Source organism: Anomaloglossus baeobatrachus, chromosome 2 (assembly GCF_048569485.1).
Source record: "Anomaloglossus baeobatrachus isolate aAnoBae1 chromosome 2, aAnoBae1.hap1, whole genome shotgun sequence".
NCBI classification, from domain to species: domain Eukaryota; kingdom Metazoa; phylum Chordata; class Amphibia; order Anura; family Aromobatidae; genus Anomaloglossus; species Anomaloglossus baeobatrachus.
In genome coordinates this window covers 219,622,713-219,636,232 of record NC_134354.1, presented here as the reverse complement: position 1 = coordinate 219,636,232, position 13,520 = coordinate 219,622,713, and the positions used below count along the sequence as shown (strand labels likewise).

At 45.1% G+C, this 13,520-nt stretch overlaps 1 protein-coding gene across 3 annotated transcripts in view; it reads right to left on the bottom strand.

The window, feature by feature from the left end:
• Positions 1–13,520, bottom strand: part of SYCP1 (synaptonemal complex protein 1) — an 811,750-nt gene that overhangs the window by 739,335 nt on the left and 58,895 nt on the right. The window lies entirely within an intron of this gene.

Here is a 13,520-nt window from a genome sequence, read left to right as displayed (position 1 = left end):
ATCTCCTCCTGTCTGCCGGCCGCGCGGTGTGGAGACTAGCTGTGCTCACATCGATGACGTCATCGCTGTGCGCACGTGCCCACACAGCCGTGCCGCCGGCACAGACAGGAGGACATCGCAATGCTGCAGGGATTGTGGCCGGCTCCACACAGCGCTACCAGCACAGACGGGAGGAGGAGCGACGCTGCGTGGAGCGAGGAAAGGTGTGTGTAAACGTTTGTTTATTTTTTTTGTGTGCCGCAGGATGGGGGTATATGAGCAGGATGATGGGGTATATGAGCAGGATGATGGGGTATATGAGCAGGATGATGGGGTATATGAGCAGAATGATGGCATATAGCAGGATGATGGGGTATATGAACACGATGATATGAGCAGGACGATGGCGTATATGAGCAGGACGATGGCGTATATAAGCAGGATGATGGCGTATATAGCAGGATGGGAGTATATACCATGATCGGGCTATACCAGGATGAGGGACACACACATATATATATATAATATATATATATATATATATATATATATATATATATATATATATATATATATATATATACATATACATACATACATACATACATACATACATACATACATACATACATACATACATACATACACACACACACACACACACACACACACACACACACACACACACACACACACGGCAGGAGGATCATTACCATTATAGTCCGAAAAATACGGTAGCACTCCTTCCCTCCCAAGCCCTGCAATGTGGCCAAACAGCATATGGGGTATAGCCACATTAAGGAGAAATTGTGTAACATTATGGGGCCTTTTTTTTACCTATTCCAATGTGAAAATTGGAAATCTGGGGTTAAAACAACATTTCAGTGGTAAAAATGTAATTATTTTTTGTTCACCACTCAATAGTATAAAATTTTGGGACACATCTATAGTGCCAATATGCGCACTGCATCCCTGCATGAATTCATTGAGGGGTGCAGTTTGTAAAATGGGGTCACTTTTCGGGTGTTTCTGCTTTTCTGGCACTTCAGGGGCTCTGCCAATGTGACATGGCACCCGCAAACCATTCCAACTAAAGCTGTACTCCAATATGGCGCTCCTTCTCTTCTTAACTTTGTACTGTACCTCAAAAGTAGTTTTCGACCAAATATGGGGTACTGGCGTACTCAGGAGAAATTGTACAACAAACTGGTTCATTATCGCCTGTTATCCTAGTGAATTTTAACAATTTAGCGTTAATGCAACATTTTTGTGGTTAAAATGTATTTTTTTCATTTCCACAGCTCAACGTTATAAAATTGTGTGAAGACACAGGGGTTCAAGGTGCTCACCAACCATCTAGATAAATATCTTGAAGGGCCTAGTTTCCAAAATTGGATCACTTGTGGGGGAGCTCCACTGTTTGGTCACAGTCCAAACGCAACATGGAATCCGCAAATGATAACAGCTAATTTTGCTTTCAAAAATTCAAATGGCGTTCATTTCCTTCCAAGCCCTGCCGTGCACCCAAACAGTTGATTTCTGCCACATATGAGGTACTCAGGAGAAATTGCACAATACATTTTATGGTGCATTTTTTCCTGATACTCTTGTGAAAAAAAGCTACCTGGTTGAAGTAACAGTTTGTGCTAAACATGTTTTTTTTTATTTTTAAGGCTCAACATTATAAACTTCTGTGAAGCCTATGGGGGCTCAAGGTGCTCACCAAACAGCTAGATAAATTTATTGAGGGGTCAAGTTTCCAAAATGAGGTCACTTGTGGAGGAGCTCCACTGTTTAGGCACCACAGGGGGTCTACAAATGTGACATGACTTTCCCTAATGATTCCAGCTAATTTTGCTTTCAAAATTCAAATGGTGCTCCTTCTCTTCCGAGCCCTGCCATGTGCCCAAACACTTGATTTCTACTACATATGAGTTATCGGCGCACTCAGGAGAAATAGCATAATAAATTTTATGTTGCATTTTTTTCTAATACCCTTGTGAAAATACAAATTTTATGGCTAAAGTAACATTTTTGTGTGAAAAAAGATAAATTTTCATTTTTTTCCTTAACCCCTTCAGCCCCCAGCCTGTTTTCACCTTAAAAACCCGGTCATTTTTTGCAATTTTTACCAGTGTCACTTTCACAGGTTATAACTCTGGAATGCTTCAACGGATCCTGGCGATTCTGACATTGTTTTTTCGTGACATATTGTACTTCATGTCAGTGGTAAATTTAGGCCGATATGTTTTGCGTTTATTTGTAAAAATTTCGGAAATTTGGCGAAAATTTCGCAATTTTCAAAATTTGAAATTTTATGCCCATAAATCTGAGAGATATGTCACACAAAATAGTTACTAAATAACATTTCCCACTTGTCTGTTTTACACCACCGCAATTTTTGAAACAACATTTTTTTCCAGTAGGAAGTTAGAAGGGTTAAAAGTTCATCAGCAATTTCTCATTTTTCCAACAAAATTTACAAAAAAAAAATGTTTTAGGTACCACATCACATTTGGAGTGATTTCAGAAACCTAGGCGACAGAAAATACCCAAAAGTGACCCCATTCTAAAATCTGCACCCCTCACTCTGCTCAAAACCACATCCAAGAAGTTTATTAACCCTTTAGGACCTTCAAAGCAACCAAAGCAATGTAGAAGGGAAAAAAAAAAATCAAAATTTTACTTTTTTTTTTTTTTTTTACACAAAAATGTTACCTTAGCCATAAAATTTAGCATTTTCACAAGGCTATCAGAAAAAATGCACCATAAAATGTATCGTGCATTTTCTCCTGAGTACGCAGATACCTTACATGTGGTGGAAATCAAATGTCCGGCAGGGCTCGGAAGGCAAGGTGCACCATTTGAATTTTTGAGTGCAAAATTAGCTGCACTCATTAGCGGACACCATGTCGGGTTTGAAGACCCCTTGAGGTGCCTAAACAATGGAGCTCCCCCACAAGTGACCCCATTTTGGAAACTAGAGTCCTCAAATAATTTTTCTAGATGTTTGATCTGCACTTTGAACCCCTGGGAGCTTCACAGAAGTTTATAACGTTGAGCCGTGAAAAGAAAAAAAAATTTATTTACCACAAAACTGTTGCTTCAACTAGGTAGCTTTTTTTTCACAAGGGTATCAGGAAAAAATGCACCATAAAATGTATTGTCCATTTTCTCCTGAGTACGCATATGTGGTGGAAATCAAATGTTTGGGCACACAGCAGGACTCGGAAGGCAAGGAGCGCCATTTGAATTTTTGAGTGCAAAATTAGCTGCACTCATAAGCGGACGCCATGTCGGGTTTGAAGACCCCCTGAGGTGCCTAAACAATGGAGCTCCCACACAAGTGACCCCATTTTGGAAACTAGACCCCTCATGGAATTTATCTAGCTGTTTAGTGAGCACTTTGAACCCCTGAAGGCTTCACAAAAGTTTGTAATGTTCAGCCGTGAAAATAATTTTATTTTTTTTACTACGAAATTGTTTTTTCAAACAGGTAGCTATTTTTTTCACAAGGGTATCAGGAAAAAAATGCACCATAAAACGTATTGTGCAATTTCTCCTGAGTACACAGATACCTCATATGTGGTGGAAATCAATTGTTTGGGTGCACGGCGGGGCTCAGAAGAGAAGGAGCGCCATGTCACAGCAAAATTGGTTGGAATTATTAGCGGACGCCATGTTGCATTTGGAGACCCCCTGAGGTATAAATAGCCACTGGTAATGTACCCCACTCAGAGTATCGTAAACAACAGAACAGCAAAATGATAATTTAATGATAAAATATAACTTTTAATAGATTTCCTTAAAAGGAAGCAGGAGATCCTTACTTCACAGAAGTTATCTTAAAAACACCAAAAACACAACAAATCCCCTTTAGCATGTGTAAGGGGTTCCAAATAAAGGCCAGGACTGCGCCTGTAAAGATAACAATACTAGTATGCTGACCTGTTCATTCCACAGACCAGGACAGCTCACCAGCAGGGTTTGGACAAACACAGTATCACAGAGTCCAAAATACCCTGTATTGCAAGTAGGAAAAAATGGAATGGTCTTACCCAATAAGATAGCGGTCTATCCACTTCCAATCTATAGGATCCTCATAACCTCCTGGGCATCCCAATGGTCCTTTAATAGAATTATCAAATGGTCCCCTTAACTAGGATTGAGGTCCTGATGTACCTGTTCTCCCAACGCATTTCTTACATAGGTAATCGTCAGGGGAGTCTATATCAGGTGTCGGTCCTTACACATAAGGACTGGACAGGACATGCTGTAAATATAAACAAACAACATAAGGTACTTATAATAAAGGATCAGCTTACCAGGTAAACCGCTAGGAAACATGCCAGCAGGGACTCACCGGACGGCAGCAGCGGGGCTTCAAAACACTGCGCACCGCTACACCGCGCCCTCCATCTTTTAAATCCTTGCTGAGTGGCCCACATATGACGCCGCATCAGTGCTGACCCTCCCATACTTCCGGGTCGCACCGTGGAATGCATGCTTGGAGCGCACACGTCACAAATTGTGACATAGCCGGCGCATGCGCAGAACCCGCTGAAACGAAAAAAAGTCAGCGAGTGATGCAAAAGCGTCACTCCCCCTCATATAATGCAGGAGGACTTTAATTATTCAATGTCGGGCATAGTGCAGTGCCCGCCTCATACAGTAAACACTGCGTACAGGGCTGCAACTGCTCAAAAAGCCTTTGAGCCAAGAGGTTTGGGTGGTAGAAGGAACCACCACTCACACCAAATACCAGATATATGGCAGGCAAACTAGGCTCAGAGACTCAATAGGAGGACATCAAATTCAGCAAAAGAGGGGGATAGACAATATAAGAACTGGGCATAAACCGGGGATTAGAAGAAGAGGAGGGGCCACTGGAGAAACAGGACCATAGAACATGGATCGGCCAGAGTACGGGAAGTGAGAAGTTAAGGGGAAAAGAAAAAAGAAACTACCTACACCTCCACCACTAGCACTAGCTATATGAATACTAGACCCTACCTACCCGTGGAGGTTGGCACCCTAAGACAGACGGTGAGTGGCGCCCCTGCTCGTGCGACGACTAACCCTTCTAACTAGCACTGTCCTAAGATCACAAAAAGGGTGCAAAAGAAAGGGTTTCATTAAGACCAAGAGGAGTGACGGTTCTCAGCCTAAAGATCCATTCAGGCTCCCGCTGAAGGATCTTCTTGTTCCAGTCACCACCTCGACAATTTGTGACGTGTGCGCTCCAAGCATGCGTTCCACAGTGCGACATGGAAGTATGGGAGGGTCAGCACTGGTGCGGCATCACACGTGGGCGGCTCAGCAAGGATTTAAAAGATGGCGGGCGCGGTGTAGCGGTGCACAATGTTTTGAAGCCCCGCTGCTGCCGTCCGGTGAGTCCCTGCTGGCATGTTTCCTAGCGGTTTGCCTGGTAAGCTGATCCTTTATTATAAGTACCTTATGTTGTTTGTTTATATTTACAGCATGTCCTGTCCAGTCCTTATGTGTAAGGACCGACACCTGATATAGACTCCCCTGACGATTACCTATGTAAGAAACGCGTTGGGAGAACAGGGACATCAGGACCTCAATCCTAGTTAAGGGGACCATTTGATAAGTCCATTAAAGGACCATTGGGACGCCCAGGAGGTTATGAGGATCCTATAGATTGGAAGTGGATGGACCGCTATCTTATTGGGTGAGACCATTCCATTTTTTCCCTACTTGCAAGACATGCAAGGTATTTTGGACTCTGTGGTACTGTGTTTGTCCAAACCCTGCTGGTGAGCTGTCCTGGTCTGTGGAATGAACAGGTCAGCATACTAGTATTGTTATAGTCATATGAAAAAGTTTGGGCACCCCTATTAATGTTAACCTTTTTTCTTTATAACAATTTGGGTTTTTGCAACAGCTATTTCAGTTTCATATATCTAATAACTGATGGACTGAGTAATATTTCTGGATTGAAATGAGGTTTATTGTACTAACAGAAAATGTGCAATCCGCATTTAAAGAAAATGTGACCAGTGCAAAAGTATGGGCACCCTTATCAATTTCTTGATTTGAACACTCCTAACTACTTTTTACTGACTTACTAAAGCACTAAATTGGTTTTGTAACCTCATTGAGCTCTGTACTTCATAGGCAGGTGTATCCAATCATGAGAAAAGGTATTTAAGGTGGCCACTTGCAAGTTGTTCTCCTATTTGAATCTCCTATGAAGAGTGGCATCATGGGCTCCTCAAAACAACTATCAAATGATCTGAAAACAAAGATTATTCAACATAGTTGTTCAGGGGAAGGATACAAAAAATTGTCTCAGTGATTTAAACTGTCAGTTTCCACTGTGAGGAACATAGTAAGGAAATGGAAGAACACAGGTACAGTTCTTGTTAAGCCCAGAAGTGGCAGGCCAAGAAAAATATGAGAAAGGCAGAGAAGAAGAATGGTGAGAACAGTCAAGGACAATCCACAGACCACCTCCAAAGACCTGCAGCATCATCTTGCTGCAAATGGTGTCAATGTGCATCGGTCAACAATACAGCACACGTTGCACACGGAGAAGCTGTATGGGAGAGTGATGCGAAAGAAACAGTTTCTGCAAGCACGCCACAAACAGAGTCGCCTCAGGTATGCAAAAGCCCATTTGGACAAGCCAGTTACATTTTGGAAGAATGTCCTGTGGACTGATGAAACTAAGATTGGGTTGTTTGGTCATACAAAAAGGTGTTATGCATGGAGGCAAAACACACGGCATTCCAAGAAAAGCACTTGCTACCCACAGTAAAATTTGGTGGAGGTTCCATCATGCTTTGGGGCTGTGTCGCCAATGCCGGCACCGGGAATCTTGTTAAAGGTGAGGGTCGCATGGATTCAACTCAATATCAGCAGAATCTTGACAATAATGTGCAAGAATCAGTGACGAAGTTGAAGTTACGCAGGGGATGGATATTTCAGCAAGACAATGATCCAAAGCACCGCTCCAAATCTACTCCGCATTCATGCAGAAGAACAATTACAATGTTCTGGAATGGCCATCCCAGTCCCCAGACCTGAATATCATTGAAAATCTGTGGGATGATTTGAAGCATGCTGTCCATGCTCGGCGACCATCAAACTTAACTGAACTGGAATTGTTTTGTAAACAGGAATGGTCAAATATACCTTCATCCAGGATCCAGGAACTCATTAAAAGCTACAGGAAGCGACTAGAGGCTGTGATTTTTGCAAAAGGAGGATCTACAAAATATTAAGGTCACTTTTATGTTGAGGTGCCCATACTTTTGCACCGGTCAAATTTGGTTTAAATGTGGATTGCACATTTTCTGTTAGTACAATAAATCTCTTTTCAATCCAGAAATATTACTCAGTCCATCAGTTATTAGATATATGAAACTGAAATAGCTGTTGCAAAAACCCAAATTGTTATAAAGAAAAAAGGTTAACATTAATAGGGGTGCCCAAACTTTTTCATATGACTGTATCTTTACAGGCGCAGTCCTGGCCTTTATTTGGAACCCCTTACACAAGCTAAAGGGGATTTGTTGTGTTTTTGGTGTTTTTAAGATAACTTCTGTGAAGTAAGGATCTCCTGCTTCCTTTTAAGGAGACCCCCTGAGGTGCCTAAACAATGGAGTTCCCCCACGTGACCCAATTTTGGAAACTAGACCCCCCATACAAAAAAAAATAGTTTGGCGAAATAAAAAATACGGACGTCAGTAAAAAAAAAAAAAATAATAATGAGCGCCTGCAACTGACACTAAGGCAAGTGCCACGCGTGAGAGCGATGCACGAATCTCGTATCGCATCATCCGCCACAGCCGCACACTCCTGTCTGGAAGAGAGCGACCGTGCCGGATGATGCGATGTGAGACTCGTGCATCGCTCTCACGTGTGGCACTGGGCTGATCCTTACAATATTCAGTAAAAAATACTGTAGTTGACAATTACTACAGTATAATTTTACTGGCCCTAAACTAAGTTTATTTGTATTTCTTTCTTAGTTTGCAGGAAAAAAAAAAATCAGGACGCACACACGGGTGTGCTGCAAAAAGGGGGAGACTGGGTGGGATGAAAAAAAAGATGGGCAGAGGATGGGAGAGCGGTGGAGGATGGGAGAGGGCGGGCAGCAGATCAGGGTGAGAGGTGGCAGCAGATCGGGGAGGGTGAGAGGTGGGGGAGGGAGCTTCAGATGAAGAGGATGGGAGAGAGGGGGCAGCAGATCAGGGAGGGGGGCAGCAGCTGATGAGGGAGAGCAGGCAGCAGATCGGGGAGGGTGAGATGGGGGAGGGGGCAGCAGATCGGGAAGGTGAGATGGTGGAGAGCGGGCAGCAGATCAGGAAGGTGAGATGGTGGAGAGCGGGCAGCAGATCGGGAAGGTGAGATGGCGGAGGTGGGCGGCAGATTGGGAAGGTGACACGGCGACAGCGGGCAGATCGCGGAGGTGACATGGCGGGCAGCGGGCGGAAGATCGCGGAAGTCAGATGGCGGAGGCGGGCGACAGATCGCGGAGGTGACATGGCGGGCAGCGGATTGCGGAAGTGAGATGGCGGAGGCAGGCGGCAGATCGCGAAGGTGACATGGCGGGCAGCAGATCGCGGAGGTGAGATGGCGGAGGCGGGCAGGAGATCACGGAGGTGACATGACGGGCAGGAGATCGTGGAGGTGACATGGCGGGCAGGAAATCGTGGAGGTAACATGGCTGGCAGGAGATCGCGGAGGTAACATGGCGGAGGCGGGCGGCAGATCGAGAAGGTGACATGGCGGACAGTGGGCAGGAGATCGCGGAGGTGACATGGCGGGCAGCAGGCGGCAGATCTCGGAGGTGAGATAGTGGGCAGGAGATCGCGGAGGTGTCACGGCGGGCAGCGGGTGGCAGATCGCGGAGGTGAGATGGCGGATAGCGGGCAGGAGATCGCAGAGGTGAGATTGCGGACAGCGGGCAGATCGGGAAGGTGAGATGGCAGAGGCGGGTGGCAGATCGCACAGGGTGGGAGATGGTGGAGGGGGCAGCAGATGAGGATGGGAGAGAGCGGGCAGGAGATCACGGAGGGGGGCAGCGGCTGATGGGAGAGAGCGGTGGCAGATGGAGGCGGCTGCAGCAGATAGAGGAGATCGGCGGCGGTGGCAGCGCATCGGGAGATCGGCAGCGGATCGGTGGCAGCGGATCGGGGCCAGGGGCTTACCAGGGCACTTGCAGGGATCACTCCCCTCGGCTTCCACGGACGGAGTAAAGAGGAGGGGAGCGGTCTCCGGGGCCAGATCCATGGTGATTGGAGAAATCGGTCACAAGGCCGATCTCTCCAATCAGAGCTGGGGGCGGGTGAAGCACCGATCACCCAGCTCCAGCCAATGGCCAGTGCTACAGCTGCACCGATCAGGGCTGGATTTCAATGTTTCAGACATTTTCAATGGATGAAATATTACAGTGGCTGTGATTGGCTGACGAATACCGCTCAGCCAATCACAGCCTCCATAGGTCCGGGGAGGCACCACCCCTCCTGAGGTTAGGGAGAGGTCCCCTCCTCCCCGGATCTAAGGTTTTTGTAATCCGATTGCACTCACCTGGGCTGCGTTTTCGCCATGACGTACTGGGAACGTCATGGGTCGTTTAGCACCATGTCACCATGACGTACCCAGTACGTCAAGGGGTTAAACATTGCTTTGGTTCCTGTGAAGCACCTAAAGGGTTAATAAACTTCTTGGATGTGGTTTTGAGCATTGTGAGGGGTACATTTTTAGAATGGTGTTATTTATGGGTATTTGTCACCTAGGCCTCTCAAAGTCACTTCAAATGTTATGTGGTTCCTATTACAACTGGGCGGAATTGTATAAAACTGGGTCTAGCGGGTCCCTGCTCATTTTTAGAAAAACAACCCGGATCCGGTCCAGAATCTGGTACCCATATAAGTCTATGGGAACCAGAATCCGGAGATTAAAAATGTTGGTGGAAGGAATGGGGGATAGGAGCGGGCGCAGTGTACTCAGCGAAGTTCCGTGTCATGGTGGCAAGCTGCTTCCAGGATGCACATTCACTTCTGGAGCTGCGTGCACTAAAAATAAAGGTAGATGCTAGAATGTATGGACTCCTTTCAGGTATGATGGAATTTGTCACGTGATGGAGGGGCATGTTCAAAATGCAGCCCGGTTTAGAATGAACATTGGGGGGGTACGATGTGCCCCCTCTGCCCAGCCTGAGCTGCCTGCTTCAGGGTTCATGCAGTAGGCAGCTCAGGATGAACTGCGCATGTGATGTGCTCCCTCTGCCCAGCCTGATCTGCCTGCTTCATGCAGCAGGCAGCTCAGGATGAACTGTGCCAATGATGTGCCCCCCTCTGCCCAGGATGAGCTGCATCCGCGATGTGCCCCCCTCTGCCCAGCCTGAGCCACCTGCTTCATGCAACAGACAGCTCAGGATCAACTGCGCCCACAACGTGCCCCCCTCTGCGCAGCCTGAGCCACCTGCTTCATGCAGCAGGCAGCTCAGGATGAACTGCACCTACTATGTGCTCCCCTCCCAAGCCTGCACCATCTGCTTCATGCAGCAGGCAGCTCAGGATGAACTGCGCCCATGATGTGCCCCTCTCTGCCCAGCCTGAGCTGCTTGCTTCCAAAATTGTGAGATGTCTTGCAGAGGGATGCAGCAGTCTTGAAATTGCCAAACCTCTGAAGCGTGATCACCGAATAATCAAGTGTTTCATGGCAAATAGCCAACAGGGTCGCAGGAAGCATGTTCGGCAAAAAAGACGCAAAATAACTGTCCATGAATTGAGGAAAATCAAGCGTGAAGCTGCCAAGATGCCATTTGCCACCAGTTTGGCCATATTTCAGAGCTGCAATGTTACTGGAGTATCAAAAAACACAAGGTGTGCTATACTCAGGGACATGGCCAAGGTAAGGAAGGCTGAAAAACGACCACCTTTGAACAAGAAACATAAGATAAAATGTCAAGACTGGGCCAAGAAATATCTTAAGACTGATTTTTCAAAGGTTTTATGGACTGATTAAATGAGAGTGACTCTTGATGGGCCAGAGGCTGGATCAGTAAAGGGCAGAGAGCGCCACTCCGACTCAGACGCCAGCAAGATAGAGGTTGGGTACTGGTATGGGCTGGTATCATCAAAGATGAGCTTGTGGGACCTTTTCGGGTTGAGGATGGAGTGAAGCTCAACTCCCAGGCCTACTGCCAATTTCTGGAAGACAACTTCTTCAAGCAGTGGTACAGGAAGAAGTCGGTATCGTTCAAGAAAAACATGATTTTCATGCAGGACAATGATCCATCACATGCATCCAACTACTCCACAGCATGGATGTATAAAAAACAACAAAAAAGGGGAATTAAATGCTCCAAAAGCTAAGCAAATACTCACAGACTAATGGCAGAAGATGTAAACTGCCCAGGCTAATAAATAAAAAAAACACAAAAACTAATGCACTGCCAGGATGCAGCAAGACCTCCATTAAATGGAGACATCACAGGTGCAAAAGGAGCTTGATGGTTAAATTGCACACTTGTGGCTTGCATAGGTCACTGTTCACCCATGCATGTTCACAGTATCTGGTAAGCAGCCCATTAGTTACGCCCATCCCAATAGATGCAAGCGGGCTGTGCCAGTACTATATATGTGCTCCATGCAGGGACAGTGACTATAGTATGCAAGGCCTAACAAAAAGAGTATTTGCTTAGCTTTTGGAAGATTTAATTCCTCTTTTTTGTTGTTGTTTTTTTTTATGTATATACATATATGATATATTAGTGTAGGGATCCACAAAAATGAGGATCCGTGACATGGATTGTGGGATTCCGTACTATGGCCATATTACCTACCAATAACTCATATATTTATTCTTTTGCACAGAATATTTTATACAGGATGCAGCCAGGCCTCTTTATGTTAGGCCTTGCAAACTACACTCACTGTCCCTGCATGGCGCACATATTTAGTACTGGCGCAGCCCGCTTGCATCTATTGGGATGGGCGTAACTAATAGGCTGCTTACCAGATACTGTGAACCTGCATGTGTGAACAGTGACCTATGCCAGCCACAAGTGTGCAATTTTACCATCAAGCTCCCTTTTCACCTGTGATGTCTCCATTTAATGGAGGTCTTGCTGCATCCTGGCAATGCATTCGTTTTTTGGACTGGGCAGTTTACATCTTCTGCCATTAGTCTGTGAGTATTTACTCCACAGCGTGGCTGGCCAGTAAAGGTCTAAAAGATGAAAAAATAATGACATTGGCCCCCTTGTTCACCTGATCTGAACCCCATACAGAACCTGTGGCCCCTCTTAAAATGTGAGATCTACAGGGAGGGAAAAAGAAAAACCTACTAAAGATGCCAGACCAGATGATACATGCACAAACAGAATGGGCTAGACCTTCCTTTTAAGAGCAGCTGCAGCCCAGGTGCAAGATGCTGATGTTACAACTACTCAACCCATTCAATAGAGTGGAGGGGAGCGGCTGCTAAGCAAAAAAAACCTTGCACACTAATAAGGCTTGCACTGGGAGCCCATCATATAGATAGGTGTGATGCACAGTGTCTGAACTATGACCTATAGATGACGCCTGAAACCCAGGTCAGGCGGGCTAATCAGCACTATACACATGCATGTCACACAGATAGGTGAGATGCACAGTGTCTGAATTATAGCCTATAAATGACGCACAACACTAGGCCAGGCGGGTAAGTTAGCACTATATACATGCACCACACATGACAGGCTCACCAATATACCACCTACAATCAAAGGGTCGCACATGAAATCGGCTTTTTTTCTGCATAAACACTACATTCATTATGTAGAGTTTGACAGCGCACATGTGCTGTCAAATCCCTGCAGAAATTTCTGCAGAGACACGACGCAACGTGCGCACACAGCCTTATATGGCAAGATTGACGAAAAAATAAAAAAGTTATGGCTCTCGGAAGAAAGGGAGAAAAAACAAAAACTGAAAAACGGATAATCGCCTGGGGGTGAAGGGGTTAAATAAAAATTTTTTTTAAAAAAATGCATGTTTAATATTGCCGTGATTGAATGTACCTGGAGAATTATTGCCAGGTCATTTTTACCGTATAACAAATGATGGAAAAATAAAACCCAAATAACATTTTTTTTCATAATTTTGTTGTGCTTGGAATTTTTTTCTGTTTTTCAGTATATCCAATATATGAAATAATAAAATGGATGGTTTCATTCAACAGTACAACTCATCCTGCAAAAAAACAAGCCTTCATATGGGTATATGGATGGATAAATACAAAATGCATGGCTCTTGCTAGAAGGGGAGGAAAAAAAACAAAAGCACAAAACGGAAAATTGCTACATTGAGAACTAGTTAAAAGAAGTTTCATGAGCAATGAGCATCCTTCAAGCTTTTTCCACAAGGAAGATGTGCAATACTTTATAAAACAAGTCAATAGGAAGGCTTAAAAAGGCCGGAAGATGCGCAGGTGTTTTTTGCATGTCTTATCACTGCTTCTGCATAAAATGCTAATTTTCTTCATTATCAAAAAAGTGTTCGGAAAGGGCTGGATGCTTC